The sequence below is a fragment of the Salvelinus alpinus genome, chromosome 10 (genome assembly GCF_045679555.1).
Source record: "Salvelinus alpinus chromosome 10, SLU_Salpinus.1, whole genome shotgun sequence".
In the NCBI taxonomy this organism is placed as follows: Eukaryota; Metazoa; Chordata; class Actinopteri; order Salmoniformes; family Salmonidae; genus Salvelinus; species Salvelinus alpinus.
This window is the reverse complement of record NC_092095.1, coordinates 64,931,616-64,949,525: the sequence shown is the minus strand read 5'-3', so window position 1 is coordinate 64,949,525 and position 17,910 is coordinate 64,931,616. Positions and strand designations below refer to the sequence as shown.

General features: G+C 46.7%; 1 protein-coding gene across 9 annotated transcripts in view; it reads left to right on the top strand.

Moving 5' to 3' along the window:
* The window catches only part of LOC139532644 (microtubule-associated protein 2-like), a 105,815-nt gene that overhangs the window by 33,166 nt on the left and 54,739 nt on the right, over window positions 1-17,910 (top strand). For 5 of the 9 annotated variants that reach the window (XM_071330544.1, XM_071330543.1, XM_071330541.1 and 2 more), the window contains exons 1-2: window positions 4,644-4,907; window positions 16,895-16,978. The gene's annotated coding sequence lies outside the window, so the exon portion shown is untranslated. Of the gene's footprint in view, window positions 1-4,642; window positions 4,908-16,894; window positions 16,979-17,910 lie in introns of those variants that run through there. The other 4 variants (XM_071330536.1, XM_071330542.1, XM_071330539.1 and 1 more) reach the window with 2 other exon arrangements.

Sequence of the window (17,910 nt, the reverse complement as noted above, 5' to 3'; positions counted from 1 at the left end):
AAGTGACTTTGTTGAGCTTTACAGTCAATTTTAGATACTTTTGGATGATTTGGACATGATGTGTGGAAAATGCTAATATTTGGGTGAACTATCCCTTTAAGAGGCCTGACCAATGTCCATGGCCTTGACCATGACTGACCATGAGTGTTTGTCAATATCCAGACCCGTGTCTTTTAGTTGATCAGTCCTCTGATTTAACGTGAATGTCCGTTACACTGGTGCTGGAGATTCCCTGTAGCAACGTGTTATGAGGTATCCCTTGCTCTGTTTCCCAGGCTACAGTTTGGGGAGGAATTGTCTAGTGCCTGAGATTACGCTCTGAGTGGCACAATAGCAGTATTCACATTTCTTACATGGCAGTAATGGCACTCTAAACCACAATCATTCAGACACCCGTTTGTTTTCCTACCCTCCGGCCCTCCAGCCTTCCAGCCCCCCAGCCCTGCACAGCTAGATTAGATTCTAAAGGGAATCCATAAAGTAGCCTTGCTGCTCAGCTGAGCTTCAGTTCCACTGCTGGTTCCATGTTGGTCAGTGGGGCCTCTGTGACGCAATGTGGTCCAGGAAGGCTTCATACGGTAGGACTACCCAGACAGACAGACCTATGTGCAGCCAGAAAGGTGCCAGAGGAACAGCTGGTGTCAGTGGTTATGGAGAGATGGAGGATGGATAGGCTCATCCCTACAGGTGAAGAGGGATGGTTTGACAAAAGGTGTAAACAGGATATAAGTGTTTGAGAGGAACTGTAAACTGAATGGCTTAGACAGCACTCTTTACATCAGACATCTTCCCTACCACTCCTAACCATGTTCAAAACAATGTCAACAGTATAGAATGGAAGGAGGGTTGGGTGCTGTATGTATGAGTCATCATGTGGTCGAAGGAATAGTCACATGCTCACCAATGTTGTTTGGGTTGTCTATGTTTAATCTGTAATACATATCTGGATGATTCAGAAAACGATCATCTAGTTTAATTAAGATTATATGATCTGCTCCTTTAATCCAGATCACAGTGTTGACTTCAATTTGACTGTCTCTATCACCCCCTGCACCCTCCAATCCTGCCAATGGGATTACCTTTTAATTTGAGATTAGCCTGGGGCTCAGCAATGGGATTTGAGCCCATAATAAACTCCTGAACACCATAGAAATTCATGTATGTCTCTTTCAGAGATGCTTCTTCTGAGACCCCTATGAACCATTTAGCATGTGCTACAACACCTTCAGGCTAAAACCACTAGCCTAGTTGCTAACTAGCTGCTAACACACTGAGCTAACATTGAATAATGTGTTTGTCTAGGGCTAAAGAGGAGCAGATGCCACAGTGCTGGTGGGTAAATAAAGTGTGAAGACCTAATATGCAGGGTGGTGGCTGCAGCCGGGCTCTGCCTGTCTGTTGACAATGTGGGAGCAGATTGGCGCTGTGCGGCAGCTGCTTCCCCAGTGGCTGCTGAGGGAGATTAGCTGCTAGCAGCTACGCTAACTCACTAGGAACATGGCTTAGCGTTAGCTTAGCGTTAGCACTTAGCTGCTGCAGCAGGTTCTAATCAAGGCTGGCATGGGTCTGCTCAGAGGCGGTGTTGACAGGACTTTGTCTGCACCTCACTGGGGTTTCCTTAACCCTTTCACCCCTTTACCCCTTTAACTCACTGAGTTAGTCCATAGGGAGAGGTGGGGGATCATTCCTTTCTGCTGGGATAGGACTACTGCCATATGAGGCTTAGGCAGCATTTGTATTAGGATGTTTGCTGTAGAATTGTCGTCTAGACCATTGTTAAATTCGCGTGTTTTCACTCCATCACTATTGTTTTTGGGCATGAAGAGGATGATGACCTGAAGTTCTGAGACAGTGACATGTTTATTAGAGAGTTAGGCTGAGGTTGGTCCTGGTCCACTGTCCTGGTCTGTCCTGGTCCACTGTACTGGTCCACTGTCCTGGTCCACTGTCCCGGTCTATCCTGGCTGTCCTAGTCTGTCCTGGTCTGTCCTGGTCCACTATCCTGGTCTGTCCTGGTCTGTCTTAGCTGTCCTGGTCTGTCCTGGTCCACTGTCCTGGCCCACTATCCTGGTCTGTCCTGGTCCACTATCCTGGTCTGTCCTGGTCTTGAACAACCACTTACTATGTCAGGATGGGAGGGAAATAGAAGGAGGAAGGGAGAGGGAGCAAACTATACCGTCCTCTCTCTCTCTCTCTCTCTCTCTCTCTCTCTCTCTCTCTCTCTCTCTCTCTCTCCTCCCTCCTTTTTCCATAGTCCTCCTTCCCTCTCCCTTATCTTGGTCCATGCCACTCGCTTGGGCATCACAACATTGTGGTATGAATAGGAGATGAGGGAGAGAGGGAGCACGCTCTACTTCAAACTCCTTAACAAATGGATCGATGCTACTGTTTCTATGGACACACTCCTTAACAAATGGATCGGTGCTACTGTTTCTATGGACACACTCCTTAACAAATGGATCGGTGCTACTGTTTCTATGGACACACTCCTTAACAAATGGATCGATGCTACTGTTTCTATGGACACACTCCTTAACAAATGGATCGGTGCTACTGTTTCTATGGACACACTCCTTAACAAATGGATCGGTGCTACTGTTTCTATGGACACACTCCTTAACAAATGGATCGGTGCTACTGTTTCTATGGACACACTCCTTAACAAATGGATCGGTGCTACTGTTTCTATGGACACACTCCTTAACAAATGGATCGGTGCTACTGTTTCTATGGACACACTCCTTAACAAATGGATCGGTGCTACTGTTTCTATGGACAAACTCCTTAAGAAATGGATCGGTGCTACTGTTTCTATGGACACACTCCTTAACAAATGGATCGGTGCTACTGTTTCTATGGACACACTCCTTAACAAATGGATCGGTGCTACTGTTTCTATGGACACACTCCTTAACAAATGGATCGGTGCTACTGTTTCTATGGACACACTCCTTAACAAATGGATCGGTGCTACTGTTTCTATGGACACACTCCTTAACAAATGGATCGGTGCTACTGTTTCTATGGACACACTCCTTAAGAAATTAATAGGTGCTGTGGTTTCTACTTCAAACTCCTTAAGAAATGAATATGTGATATGGTTTCTACTTCAAACTCCTTAAGAAATGAATATCATAGCAACTAGCTGTTGTTCAACTGTAAGCCGCCAACACTGGGTCACAATGTCACATACAGTGTCTCTACTGCAGAGATTTCACTGCATCTCATTGTGTGGTATGAGGTTAATGTAATGGGAGGAGGATTTCAGCAGGCTGTATTAGTAGTATTAGCAGTGTGCTACTGCAGATTCCACAGTCCTCTCTTTCTCTCTCTGTCTGTGTGGTTACACAGTCCTCTCTTTCTCTCTCTGTGTCTGTGTGGTTCCACAGTCCTCTCTTTCTCTCTCTGTGTCTGTGTGGTTCCACAGTCCTCTCTTTCTCTCTGTCTGTGTGGTTCCACAGTCCTCTCTTTCTCTCTCTGTCTGTGTGATTCCACAGTCCTCTCTTTCTCTCTGTCTGTGTGGTTCCACAGTCCTCTCTTTCTCTCTCTGTGTCTGTGTGGTTCCACAGTCCTCTCTTTCTCTCTGTCTGTGTGGTTCCACAGTCCTCTCTTTCTCTCTCTGTCTGTGTGATTCCACAGTCCTCTCTTTCTCTCTGTCTGTGTGGTTCCACAGTCCTCTCTTTCTCTCTCTGTCTGTGTGATTCCACAGTCCTCTCTTTCTCTCGCTGTCTGTGTGGTTCCACAGTCCTCTCTTTCTCTCTCTGTCTGTGTGATTCCACAGTCCTCTCTTTCTCTCTCTGTCTGTGTGATTCTACAGTCCTCTCTTTCTCTCTCTGTATGTGTGATTCTACAGTCCTCTCTTTCTCTCTCTGCCTGTGTGATTCCACAGTCCTCTCTTTCTCTCTCTGTCTGTGTGATTCTACAGTCCTCTCTTTCTCTCTCTGTCTGTGTGGTTCCACAGTCCTCTCTTTCTTTCTCTATCTGTGTGATTCCAGAGTCCCCTTTTTCTCTCTCTGTCTGTGGGATTCCACAGTCCTCTCTTTCTCTCTCTGTCTGTGGGATTCCACAGTCCTCTTTTTCTCTCTCTGTCTGTGGGATTCCACAGTCCTCTCGGTCTCTCTCTGTCTGTGATTCCACAGTCCTCTCGCTCTCTCTCTGTCTGTGTGATTCCACAGTCCTCTGTCTCTTTCTGTCTGTGTGGTTCTGCAGTGTAGTTCTTTGTCTCTCTGCCGCTGTCAGCCCTGCCTACAAATTAGCACAGGGACAGAAAAATTATTCAGCATGAGGCATTGGGTAAGCCCTGCACCCCTACTCAATACACACATAACTACACACACTTCTACACATACACACACACATTAGTGCACACTTGTAAGGACATGCGCGCACACACACATACACACACACACACACAATCAGGTGCACTTTTATGGACACATACACACACATTTTTGGGCTGTGGAGATGAAACGAACCCTGTGGCCTTTGGAAATGCAGTTTCCCTTTTTCCCCTCAGCCTCAATCTTTCACTGACATATCACACACACACACACACACACACAATTTCAGCCATGGAGAGACTCCTCCCAACCCAACCCCCTCTTTTCTCCTTTCCTCCTCTCTGATGCAGCATCATACTCCGGCTTGTTAGCGGCTCAGGGTGTGTGTGTGTGTGTGAGGGGGAGTGCGAGCCCACACTTCAGAGGCTGTGTGCTGGTGCGTGTGTGAGGGAGTGTGTGTGTTCTCTCCTACCGGTGGATATTCTCTCTCAGAGTCGTGTCTCTCACCTACCACTGAATTTCTGACTGACTCTCTCTTTCCTCTCTCTCTGCAGGACTCCAAGCCTCCTCCCTTACCCAAATCATTGCAGACAAAATCGCAGAAAGATAGCTGCCCCATCTTGCCAGGTAAGGTGTGTATGTGTGTGTGTCTGTGTAGATGTAGAGATGTAGAGAGTTTATTAGTCACATGCACAAGGTTGCAGATGTAAATGCAGGGTACAGTGATAATCTGAAGCTCCGAGCTCCAACAGGTCAAAGAGTCTGTGTCTGTGTATTCTGCCCGTGACTAGACGCCGACTAGAGTGACGAGACACAAATGCAGGGTGTCACTTTATTGTCTGTGGATACAGGCTAGCAGGCTGCCGAAAAACTGCCGGCTCATTGCTATGCTGCTAGCATCTCTCTCTCTTTCTCGTTCTCTCTCTCTCTCTTTCGTTCTCTCTCGTTCTCTCTCTCTCTCTCTCTCTCGTTCTCTCTCTCTCTCGTTCTCTCTCTCTCTTTCTCTCTCTCTCTCTCTCTCTCGTTCTCTCTCTCTCTCTTTCTCTCTCTTTTTCTCTCTCTCTCTTTCTCCCCCCCCTCTTCCTGTCTCTCTCTCTCTCTCTCTCTGCCTCTCCCCCTCTTTTTCTCTCTCTCGTTCTCTCTCTCTCTCTCTCTCTCTCTCGTTCTCTCTCTCTCGTTCTCTCTCTCTCTCGTTCTCTCTCTCTCGTTCTCTCGTTCTCTCTCTTTCTTTTTCTCTCTCTCGTTCTCTCTCTCTTTTTCTCTCTCGCTCTCCCCCCTCTTCCTGTCTCTCCTCTCTCTCTGCCTCTCCTTCTCTTTTTCTCTATTTTTCTCTTTCTCGTTCTCTCTCTCTCTCTCGTTCTCTCTATCTTTTTCTCTCTCTCTCTCTCTCTCTTTCTCTCTCTCTCCTCCCCCTCTTCCTGTCTCTCCTCTCTCTCTCTCTCTCTCTCTCTCTCTCTCTCTCTCCCTCCCCCTCTCTCTCTCCCCCTCTCCCCCTCTCTCTCTCCCTCTCTTCTTTCTCCCCTCATTCTCTCTTATTGCTGGATATGTCAGTTAAGAGGTTAACAATCAGAATCCCTAATAAGCAGAATGTTTTCTGGACCAGACATACAGTATCTCCCTTTTGTTATCTTCCAAGAACCGGATCTATATATTACAGCCAGCAGTGATTGTTTCTGACATAACTGATATGCAGTGAAAGTAGTGAGTGTGAGAGCGGTCTCTGCAGCTGTGTGTTAGGTGTCCTGTTTTTCCTCTCAGAGAGATGTAGTGACGCTCAGTGTCTAGACGGCATTGATTATTCAAGCGCTAGGACAACGACTCTCCTCGCGCTGTGTGTGTTTCAGGAGATAGGAGGCTCACACAAGTTGATGACATTTTCCCTCAATTGTTGAGCCTTTAGACAAAACACTGAATAGTGAGTGAAAGAGATGTGTAGGTATGTTGAGCCGTCTCAGAGTGGGAGGATGCTTCATGCTTGTCGGTGGTTCTGAGGGATTTACACAGACCACACAACACATCTCTCATATTGTCCCCCATCTTTGGCTGTCTACGAAAGCCTGTGACATAACCCACTGTTTCCCACTATCACATACAGCAGCAAACAGTTGCAGGAGTTTTTGACGCACAGGAGGATGATGTAATGCTGCATGGGCCCCTGTGTGTGTGTGTGTGTGTGTGTGTGTGTGTGTTGAGCGAATAACCAAAACTATAATTTTTTATTTGGGTGGTTTGAGCTTAATGTGCACGTTGTGCAGTTACTCTACAGATACATCTGATCAAACCCGAACTGTGCGATGTAGTAGGGAGTTGTAGTTTCCAACAAGCCAAGATTCTACATAGTTTAACGCCGAAAACATGGTAATTAACTACAAAATCCATTGCATACCTACTTGTCCGGTCTGTGGGCTTGTTGGACATTGCAGCCGACAGTGCAGGCAACCACTGATCTACAAATCCCCTTGCGTCATAAATAACTATCCATTATTATTTGTAGATCAATCAGTCGGTCATCATTTACCCATGATGCGTTACGGTTTTGATCCTCTCAACACGGCCTGTGTTTTACGCCTGCTACGTAAGAGAGACAGAAGAATGTGCGTTGGAGAAGGAGAGAGCAGTTTCTTCACGAGGTATCTCCTCCTGAAAATACATGGTCTGACTGATTGATAGTTGGTATTCAGCAGTCATAAAAGTATGCCTTATGTACTTTGAAGAACCTCTAAAATAGTGATTTTTGTCAGACTGCATAGGCAGCAGTTCTGTAGAGATGAGATGAAATAATATAGTCATCAAATTAAACTAATGTAATATACACAACAACTGAGATATTTCATTGAAGTAAAGTGAATAAATGATGGTTAATAAGTGATGCACAGTAATGGTCAGTCACGACCATCATGGGACTTTAATTCAATGTTTATGCGCTGTGTTGTTACAGCATTCAACCCACATAATGCATAGTGCATTTAATGGTGAAACAATTATCAAAACCCAAGTCGAACCGACCTCAAAAAGCACTAATCGCTCAGAACTAGTCTGTGTGTGTATCTGTGTGTGTCTGTGTGTGTCTGTGTGTGTCTGTGTATGTGTCTGTGTATGTGTCTGTGTGTGTCTGTGAGTGTGTCATTTTGTGACTGCATCTATTCGATACACACACCCACACAGACACACTCCCTCCTTCCCTTCACTCACCACACACCCTCCCCAGTGGTACATGCAGAGCCACCAGGGTAGGACATCTGTCACATCCACAGTCCCCTCATCTCTCTCTCTCTCTCTATCTCTCTGGTATGCTCTGAGGCAGCCTTTCTTTCCTGGGAACAAACAGACGCTGACACGCGAACGCAGTAGAGGGTCGGGGGGACGTAGAAGGGGACATCTGTGTCCCCCCGCACCCATTTTGGGACACAAACAAATCCCTGTGTCACTTTCCCTCCCTCCCTCCCTCCGTCTCTATCTCACCCAGGCTCTGCTAACAGGGCATTGCCCCTCTGTGTCCCTCTCCCTATGCCAGCAGGGTGTTCTCACCCAGACGGGGGGCATGGTGCCAACCCATGCCCTTGGAGGAAGGTCACAGCTTGGCAGCAGGGCGGGCTCTGTGTTGGTGGTTCATTACTAACTGTTGCCATGCCAGGGAGTGTTCGTGCTGTAAGAGCTGGGATAGAGGACGATTGTTATGTTCATGTACCAGTGCTTCTGTGTTTCAAAACATGGACTTATCCAACAGACAACATGAAGCATGTCGCAGAAATGGCCTGTATGGATGCCAAACTTTATTGTCCATTCATGGAAATATATTTTGTGATGCCAACGGTCCATTGAAATACAATCAATATGTGTTCTGTGCCATGACTTCCACCAATATAGTATGTGATCTAATGATACGGCGTGTTACACAGTCGATGAGTACGGGAAGACATCATGTGGAATATAAGGTGCTATACATTATTTCTGTACTGAATCTTTTGTTGCAGACAATTTGTCTCACTGTAAATGTTGCTGTTGAAGTAGGTGATATTGAGGCTGTTATTGGACTGTCTGTACATCTCACACCTGGCCACTCACACCTGGCCACTCACACCTGGCCTCTCATACCTGGCCTCTCACACCTGGCCACTCACACCTGGCCACTCACACCTGGCCTCTCACACCTGGCCACTCACACCTGGCCACTCACACCTGGCCTCTCACACCTGGCCACTCACACCTGGCCACTCATACCTGGCCTCTCACACCTGGCCTCTCACACCTGGCCACTCACACCTGGCCACTCATACCTGGCCTCTCACACCTGGCCTCTCACACCTGGCCTCTCACACCTGGCCACTCACACCTGGCCACTCATACCTGGCCACTCACACCTGGCCTCTCATACCTGGCCACTCACACCTGGCCTCTCATACCTGGCCTCTCACACCTGGCCACTCACACCTGGCCACTCACACCTGGCCTCTCACACCTGGCCACTCACACCTGGCCACTCACACCTGGCCTCTCACACCTGGCCACTCACACCTGGCCACTCATACCTGGCCTCTCACACCTGGCCACTCACACCTGGCCACTCATACCTGGCCACTCACACCTGGCCTCTCACACCTGGCCTCTCACACCTGGCCACTCACACCTGGCCTCTCACACCTTGCCACTCTCTGAAGTAGAGCTGCCACCAGGCCCTGTACAGTGTATGTACCTGCTAGTACAGTGTATGTACCTGCTAGTACTGTGTGTGTGTGTGTGTGTGTGTGTGTGTGTTGGTTGTTGTTGTGTGTGTGCATGTGTGCACACGTCGTGTGTGTGTGTTGGTTGTTGTTGTGTGTGTGCATGTGTGCACACGTCGTGTGTGTGCATGCATGTACGCGTGCATGCTTGCCTGTCTCTGTGTCCGTGTGTGGGCAGTGGGTCGCTTGCGTGCTTATACAGTGCCTTTACAAGTGGCCTGTGAGCTGCCTGTCAGAACGATTACGTTTCAATCCATCACCACTCAGATACGTCCCACCAGGCACTCTCCTGACGATAGAGGGAGGATTGGGAGAGAGGGAAGAAGGGGAGGAGAGGATAGAAGGCTGTTGATTTATAAGACAAGGAGTGGGCTAAGGAGAAGAGACAGGAGTCTGGGGAGTGTGTGGGGAGTGTGGGGGGCTGGGGGGGAGGTGTGTGGGGAGTGTAGGGGGGGGGGGGGGTGGGGGGAGATGTGTGGGGAGTGTAGGGGCGGTGTGCGTTCCTACATTCTGTGCACGGTGTGCGTCTGCATGCTTGTGTGTGTTTATCTCTGCTTCGTGCCTCGTTATGATTCATGACTGAGCCCCAGTAGACTCATTACAAACAGTAGATCTGATCTCTAAGGGATCTACTGGTATAGGTCTCCTGTAGATGAATGTAGCTACTGTAGGGATCTACTGGTATAGGTCTCCTGTAGATTAATATAGTGTCACGTTCCTGACCTGTTTTCTCTTATTTTTGTATGTGTTTAGTTGGTCAGGGCGTGAGTTGGGGTGGGCATTCTATGTTATGTGTTTCTATGTTGGTTAATGGGTTGCCTGATATGGTTCTCAATTAGAGGCAGGTGTTTTACGTCTCCTCTGATTGAGAACCATATTAAGGTAGGTTGTTTCACATTGTTTGTTGTGGGTGGTTGTCTCCTGTGTCTGTATGTTTACCACACGGGACTGTTTCGTTTTGTCGTTCGTTTATGTAGTCTGTTCCTGTTTGTGCGTTCTTCGTGTCTATGTAAGTGCTCAAGTTCAGGTCTGTCTACGTCGTTTTGTTGTTTTGTAATTTATCAAGTGTTCTTCGTGTTTTTCGGTTCTGTTAATAAATCATTATGTCTACCTTCACCTCTGCATTTTGGTCCGACCCTTACTCCTCCTCCTCATCCGAGGAGGAGGAATTAGACGATCGTTACATATAGCTACTGTAGAGATCTACTGGTGTAGGTCTCCTATAGATGTGTAGCTGTAACTACAGTATGTCCAGCTGTTGACTTGACCATCTTAAATGTGTTAGCTATAGTGTTGACCATATTGGCCAAGGGCCATGGTAGTAGAACATCAATCAGCTCATTCCCAATGGAGCTTCTTTGTAGTTTACAGTACTCTATTTTTGTAGTCCATAGTAGAGACAGACCGAAAGCTCCATAGTAGAAACAGACTGACGGCTCCATGTTATGTAGACAGACAGACAGACAGCTCCATAGTAGAGACAGACAGACAGACAGCTCCATAGTAGAGACAGACAGACGGACAGCTCCATAGTAGAAATAGACAGACAGACAGCTCCATAGTAGAGACAGACAGACGGACAGCTCCATAGTAAAGACAGACAGACAGCTCCGTAGTATGTAGACAGACAGACGGACAGCTCCATAGTAGAGACAGACAGACAGCTCCGTAATATGTAGACAGACAGACAGCTCCATATTATGTAGACAGACAGACAGCTCCATATTATGTAGACAGACAGATGACAGCTCTATATTATGTAGACAGACAGATGACAGCTCCATATTATGTAGACAGACAGATGACAGCTCCATATTATGTAGACAGACAGATGACAGCTTCATATTATGTAGACAGACAGATGACAGCTCCATATTATGTAGACAGACAGACAGCTCCATATTATGTAGACAGACAGATGACAGCTCCATATTATGTAGACAGACAGATGACAGCTCCATATTATGTAGACAGACAGATGACAGCTCCATATTATGTAGACAGACAGATGACAGCTCCATATTATGTAGACAGACAGATGACAGCTCTATATTATGTAGACAGACAGATGACAGCTTCATATTATGAAGACAGACAGACGGACTGCTCCAACAGAGTTGTCCATGTTCTTGTCCATGTTCTGTTATAATCTCCACCTGGCACATCCAGAAGAGGCCTGGTTCCTCTCAAGGTTTCTTCCTAGGTTCCTGCCTGGGTTTTAGGCTGGGTTTCTGTACAGCACTTTGTGACAGCGGCTGATGTAAAACGGGCTTTATAAATACATTTTATTGAATTTGATTGAGTTCAAAGGCAACTTCAAAGGCAACAGTGGATCAATGCAGTTCAATTCTTATGGACAGACATGGACACATCATTATCACCCCCTAATGGACAGACATGGACACATCATTATCACCCCCTAATGGACAGACATGGACACATCATTATCACCCCCTAATGGACAGACATGGCACATCATTATCACCCCCTAATGGACAGACATGGACACATCATTATCACCCCCTAATGGACAGACATGGCACATCATTATCACCCCCTAATGGACAGACATGGCACATCATTATCACCCCCTAATGGACAGACATGGACACATCATTATCACCCCCTAATGGACAGACATGGACACATCATTATCACCCCCTAATGGACAGACATGGGCACATCATTATCACCCCCTAATGGACAGACATGGACACATCATTATCATCCCCTAATGGACAGACATGGACACACCATTATCACCCCCTAATGGACAGACATGGACACATCATTATCACCCCCTAATGGACAGACATGGACACATCATTATCACCCCCTAATGGACAGACATGGACACATCATTATCACCCCCTAATGGACAGACATGGACACATCATTATCACCCCCTAATGGACAGACATGGCACATCATTATCACCCCCTAATGGACAGACATGGGCACATCATTATCACCCCCTAATGGACAGACATGGACACATCATTATCACCCCCTAATGGACAGACATGGACACATCATTATCACCCCCTAATGGACAGACATGGACACATCATTATCACCCCCTAATGGACAGACATGGACACATCATTATCACCCCCTAATGGACAGACATGGACACATCATTATCACCCCCTAATGGACAGACATGGACACATCATTATCACCCCCTAATGGACAGACATGGACACATCATTATCACCCCCTAATGGACAGACATGGACACATCATTATCACCCCCTAATGGACAGACATGGACACATCATTATCACCCCCTAATGGACAGACATGGACACATCATTATCACCCCCTAATGGACAGACATGGACACAACATTATCACCCCTCTGCAGTGGTTTTTCAACCACATCACTCTCCTCTCCTCATCCAATCCCCAGTTGATTTCACTCTGACTGGTGGTTTGATTAATTAAACATACACCAGGGTGTGTGTGTGTGCGTGCGTGTGCATTCTTGTGTGTGTGCCTGCGGGAAGCTGGAGTCTGGAGGGGGCTGGCTGAATTATAGATGAGGGATGTGGGCGAAGGTTAAGTTAAGGACAGAATGTCTCTCTGAGTAGATCTCCTAAATGAGTTACTGTACCTCCAGGTCTGTGGCAACACACACCTAGTCTGGACACTTCAGACAGAATGTCTCTCTGAGTAGATCTCCTAAATGAGTTACTGTACCTCCAGGTCTGGGGCAACACACACCTAGTCTGGACACGTCAGACAGATCTCACTCAATCATTCTTCTGCAAAGGCTAGAAATCCTAAACTAATATGTGTATTGCTGTAAAACCGTTGGTAGAGCATAGCACATGCAACACCAGGGTTGTGGGTTCGATTCCCATGGGGGACCAGTATGAAAATGTCTGCACTCACTACCTACAGTACTGTAAGTGGCTCTGGATAAGAGCGTCTGTGTCACGCCCTGACCTTAGATCCTTTTACTTCTCTATTTGGTTAGGTCAGGGTGTGACTAGGGTGGGCAATCTATGTTTTCTTCTATCTTTGTTGGCCTGGTATGGTTCCCAATCAGAGGCAGCTGTCTATCGTTGTCTCTGATTGGGGATCATATTTAGGCAGCCTTTCCCAACCCGTTGTTTGTGGGATCTTGTTTTTGTGTAGTGCCTTTGAGCACTGCATTTTGCTTCACGTTTCGTTACTCTTTATTGTTTTTGTGAGTTTAATTTAAATAAACATGTGGCACTCTACGCACGCTGCGCCTTGGTCCATTTCAACAAACGATCGTGACAGTCTGATAAATGACAAAATGTAAACACTTAAACTAATATGTTTTATTGCTGTGTTTTCTCATTCATATAAATGATCAAGCATATCGGTTAGTGCAAATCACTACTCAATGACAACAGATGGAGAGGATGATGGTGAGGCTGGACTAGTTGATACCAGTCTAGAGCAAAATATGTGCAGCGAGGGAGCATGTCCCTACAACCATCTGTCTGCTTGTGTTTTCTAATCTTAGAGATCTAACACTTAGCAACAGACCAAGACAAGGCTCACTGACAACTACTGTTGTACCTGACTGACTCTCTCTGTGCCAAAACAATGGCTGCTGTTGCTGTGAGCCTGGAACCTTTCACGCCATCCCTGAACCAGGCTGGCTGTGGTGCATTCGGTGAAGGGGACTTTGTCTGTCTGCTCCTGTGATCTCTGATTGTCATGGCTGCTCTGAGCAGATGTCCCCAAATCTCTCTCTCTCCCCCTTTCCATTCCCCTTCCCTCACAATCCCTCAAGCTCTCCCTCAAGCTCTCCCTCCCTCCCATCACAGTTCTTTCTGCCTTCCCTGCATTCCCCCGCCTACCTGCCTGCCTGCCTCCATCCCTCCCTCCCTCCCTCCCTCTCTTTTAGCCAAGCTCCACTACTGCTTTCTGTGTGACCTCATCTTACCTTCCCTCTCCTCTCTCCTCCCTCAACACCCTCTCTCTCTCTCTCTCTCTCTCTCTCTCTCTCTCTCTCTCTCTCTCTCTCTCTCTCTCTCTCTCTCTCAATTCAATTCAATTCAATTCAAGGGGCTTTATTGGCATGGGAAACATGTGTTAACATTGCCAAAGCAAGTGAGGTAGATATTATACAAAAGTGAAATAAACAATACAAATTAACAGTAAACATTACACATACAGAAGTTTCAAAACAATAAAGACATTACAAATGTTATATTATATATATACAGTGTTGTAACAATGTACAAATGGATAACGCACACAAGTTAAAATAAATAAGCATAAATATGGGTTGTATTTACAATGGTGTTTGTTCTTCACTGGTTGCCCTTTTCTTGTGGCAACAGGTCACAAATCTTGCTGCTGTGATGGCACACTGTGGAATTTCTCCCAGTAGATATGGGAGTTTATCAAAATTGGATTTGTTTTCAAATTCTTTGTGGATCTGTGTAATCTGAGGGAAATATGTCTCTCTAATATGGTCATACATTGGGCAGGAGGTTAGGAAGTGCAGCTCAGTTTCCACCTCATTTTGTGGGCAGTGTGCACATAGCCTCTCTCTCTCTCTCTCTCTCTCTCTCTCTCTCTCTCTGTCTCTGTCTCTATCTCTCTCTCTCTCTCTCTCTCTCTCTCTCTCTCTCTCTCTCTCTCTCTCTCTCTCTCTCTGTCTCTTTCTCTGTCTCTGTCTCTGTCTCTGTCTCTGTCTCTGTCTCTCTCTCTCTCTCTCTCGGTCCTCCCTCACCCCCTCTTTCTATCTCCTTCCCCAACGCTCTCTTCCCTCAGCCCCATCTCTCTCTCTCTCTCTCTCTCTCTCGGTCCTCCCTCACCCCCTCTTTCTATCTCCTTCCCCAATGCTCTCTTCCCTCAGCCCCATCTCTCTCTCTCTCTCTCTCTCTCTCTCTCTCTCTCTCTCTCTCTCTCTCTCTGTCCTCCCTCACCCCCTCTTTCTATCTCCTTCCCCAACGCTCTCTTCCCTCAGCCCCATCTCTCTCTCTCTCTCTCTCTCTGTCCTCCCTCACCCCCTCTTTCTATCTCCTTCCCCAACGCTCTCTTCCCTCAGCCCCATCTCTCTCTCTCTCTCTCTCTCGGTCCTCCCTCATCCCCCTCTCTCCTCCTTCACATCTCTCTCTCCTTCCCCAATCTCTCTTTTGTTCCCTCTCTCTCTCTGTTTCTCCCTCTCTTCTCCCCTTTCTCTTTCTCTCCTCTCTCCTTCCCCCTCGCTCTCCTTCCCCCTCTCTCACTCTCCTTCCCCATCCCTCTCTCCTTCCCCATCTCTCTTTACCCCCCTCTCTCCCTCCTCTCTCCCTCCTCTCTCCCTCCCCCTCTCTCTCTCCTCTCTCCGCAAACTCCTTCCCAAACTCTCTCCTCCCCTCCTCTCTCCTGATCCCCTGTGTGAATACGGACAATCTTTAGAAACCTAGAAACTCACTTTTACATGTTGCTGGGGATTTCTGGCAAAAAACAAGGCTACATCCCCAGGCCTGGTTGGGTTGGTTGTGTCACCCTTCTCCCCTTCCACTCGTCCCCTTCTCCCCTCTTCCTGTCTTCCCCCTCTCCCCTGTAGCTGTGATGGTCAGTGTGAATGGCCATGTTGCACTTGGTCCTGCCAGGGGCCCCTGACTGTGCTGGGGTGATGAATGTAGAACCAGCTCCCCGAAGAGGCTCCCAGCCTAAGAACCAGACTGTCTGTCTGTCGCTGGGGCCAAACAAACCCATTGTTCTTATCTGTGCTGGATGTGCTCACATGGGCCCCCTCGTCACTGGTGGATAATGTGAGGACTTGTAGTAATTGTGGTGCCCCTCTGTCCCATTGTACAACCCATAGAAGTCTGCTATAGAGACTGGGATGCTTAATACAGTCTGGCTTATTACTCCTAGACAGAGTAGATAGGATCACTCACAAACACTCTTAGTCAAACTAGGAGGTTTCTACATGAAAGCCTCCAGCCTTGGCCCACTGCTCCACACTGCAGTTTAAGTAGCGTGCTTCAGGGAAAACACTGATCAGCTTAACTCCTCCACCTGTAGTCCTCTAAGTCTGCCAGGAACATTAATCCAACCATTGTGTTTGAGTAGACTACCCTCTTATTCAGTACATACTGTCAGTCTGGTACAGTATCTAGCCACTGTTATGCTGGTGAATGAGGACCCAAAAGCGACGTAATAGAAACAGAGTCTTTATTCCAGTCTTAAACAAACAATGATTCTCCTGGATACTATCAAAGGTAAATCCAAAACAGGAAACTGAAATCCTCTCGTCAGTAGAGAGGAACGACTGGAGACGCGACCACAGACTGCAGGTCGCTTCAGGAAGGCACAGGCCGTAGCTGACATAGACACCTGCTCACACGCAGCATCTGAAGAAGGCAAAAACACGACAGGGCGGAACAAGGACACAGAACAGCAAACATCAAACAAGAATCCGACAAGGACAGAAGCGGAAAACAGAGGGAGAAATAGGGACTCTAATCAGAGGGCAAAATAGGGGACAGGTGTGAAAGAGTAAATGAGGTCGTTAGGAGAATGAGAAACAGCTGGGAGCAGGAACGGAACGATAGAGAGAGAGAGCGGGAGAGGGAGAGAGGGAGGAGGAGAGAGAGGGATAGAAAGAGGGAAAGAACCTAATAAGACCAGCAGAGGGAAGCACAGGGACAAGACATGATGATCAAAGACAAAACATGACAGCCACTTAACCACGGACATGATTTAGTGTGTGTGTGTGTGTGTGTGTGTGTGTGTGTGTGTGTGTGTGTGTGTGTGTGTGTGTGTGTGTGTGTGTGTGTGTGTGTGTGTGTGTGTGTGTGTGTGTGTGTGTGTGTGTGTGTGTGTGTGTGTGTGTGTGTGTGTGTGTGTGTGTGTGTGTGTTATGACTGTTCTCTGTTCTAGCATTCTTAATTCTCTCTCTCCCTATAGGTGTAACCAGGAGGTTTTCCTCATCAGTCCTCTGATTCCTACCATCGTGTTCAGAAGTGGTTCAGTCCATCAGCAACTCATCAGGTAAGACCAGAGAAAACAAACACTTGTTTGAGAGAGCTTTAGCTGAAATGATGGTACAGATGTAGGATCTTCATTTGAGCCAGTTTACTACAGCAGGAAAATAATCCTGCAGCAACAGGAAATGTGAATTATTTGGTGGATTATAATTAATGGACTTTTTTTCGTAGGGGTTGATACATTTTTCGTTAGGGCAAATCAAGTCTGACATTTTAAGGTGGAAATCACAAACTTTAAAAGCCTTTTTAAACCTTGAATATACTACAACGTTGCATTTCCTGCTGTGCAGAAAAATTCTCATTAACAAAAGAGTGATCAAATTAAGATCCTACATCTGTATGTTTATTTGACTAAACACAGAGAACACTGATTGCATATGTAGCCGTAGATAATGTCTGTCCATACTATAGCCCCATAGTTCACTCCAGTTACCCTGTAAATCTGTCGATGTGCCCTTGAGCAAGGCTCTTAACCCTAATTTACTCCAGGGGTGCTGTACTACTATGGCTGACCCTGTAAAACAACATATTTCACTGTTCCTATCTGGTGTATGTGACAATAAAACATCTATTTCTTTTGTATGTTCATGTTGTTTATATCTCTGCTTACTGTCTCATGAGTACCTCTTCAGAGTAAAACATTTATTGAGACGTCTAGTCAGAAAACACATTCAATTATTAAACAATTATTTCTGGAACACGTAATTATGACTCATCATTACTGGAATCAGAGTTCATTCTATAGAGCAGCAGGAGTGTTCCAACCTTCCCAGAATGCTCTTCCATGACTCATCATTACTGGAATCAGAGTTCATTCTATAGAGCAGCAGGAGTGTTCCAACCTTCCCAGAATGCTCTTCCATGAGTCGTCAGACCTCAGTAGTAATGGTTAAGTGGCTCTGCTCAGGCCTACCAGTACTGTAGTTACCAGGGTTT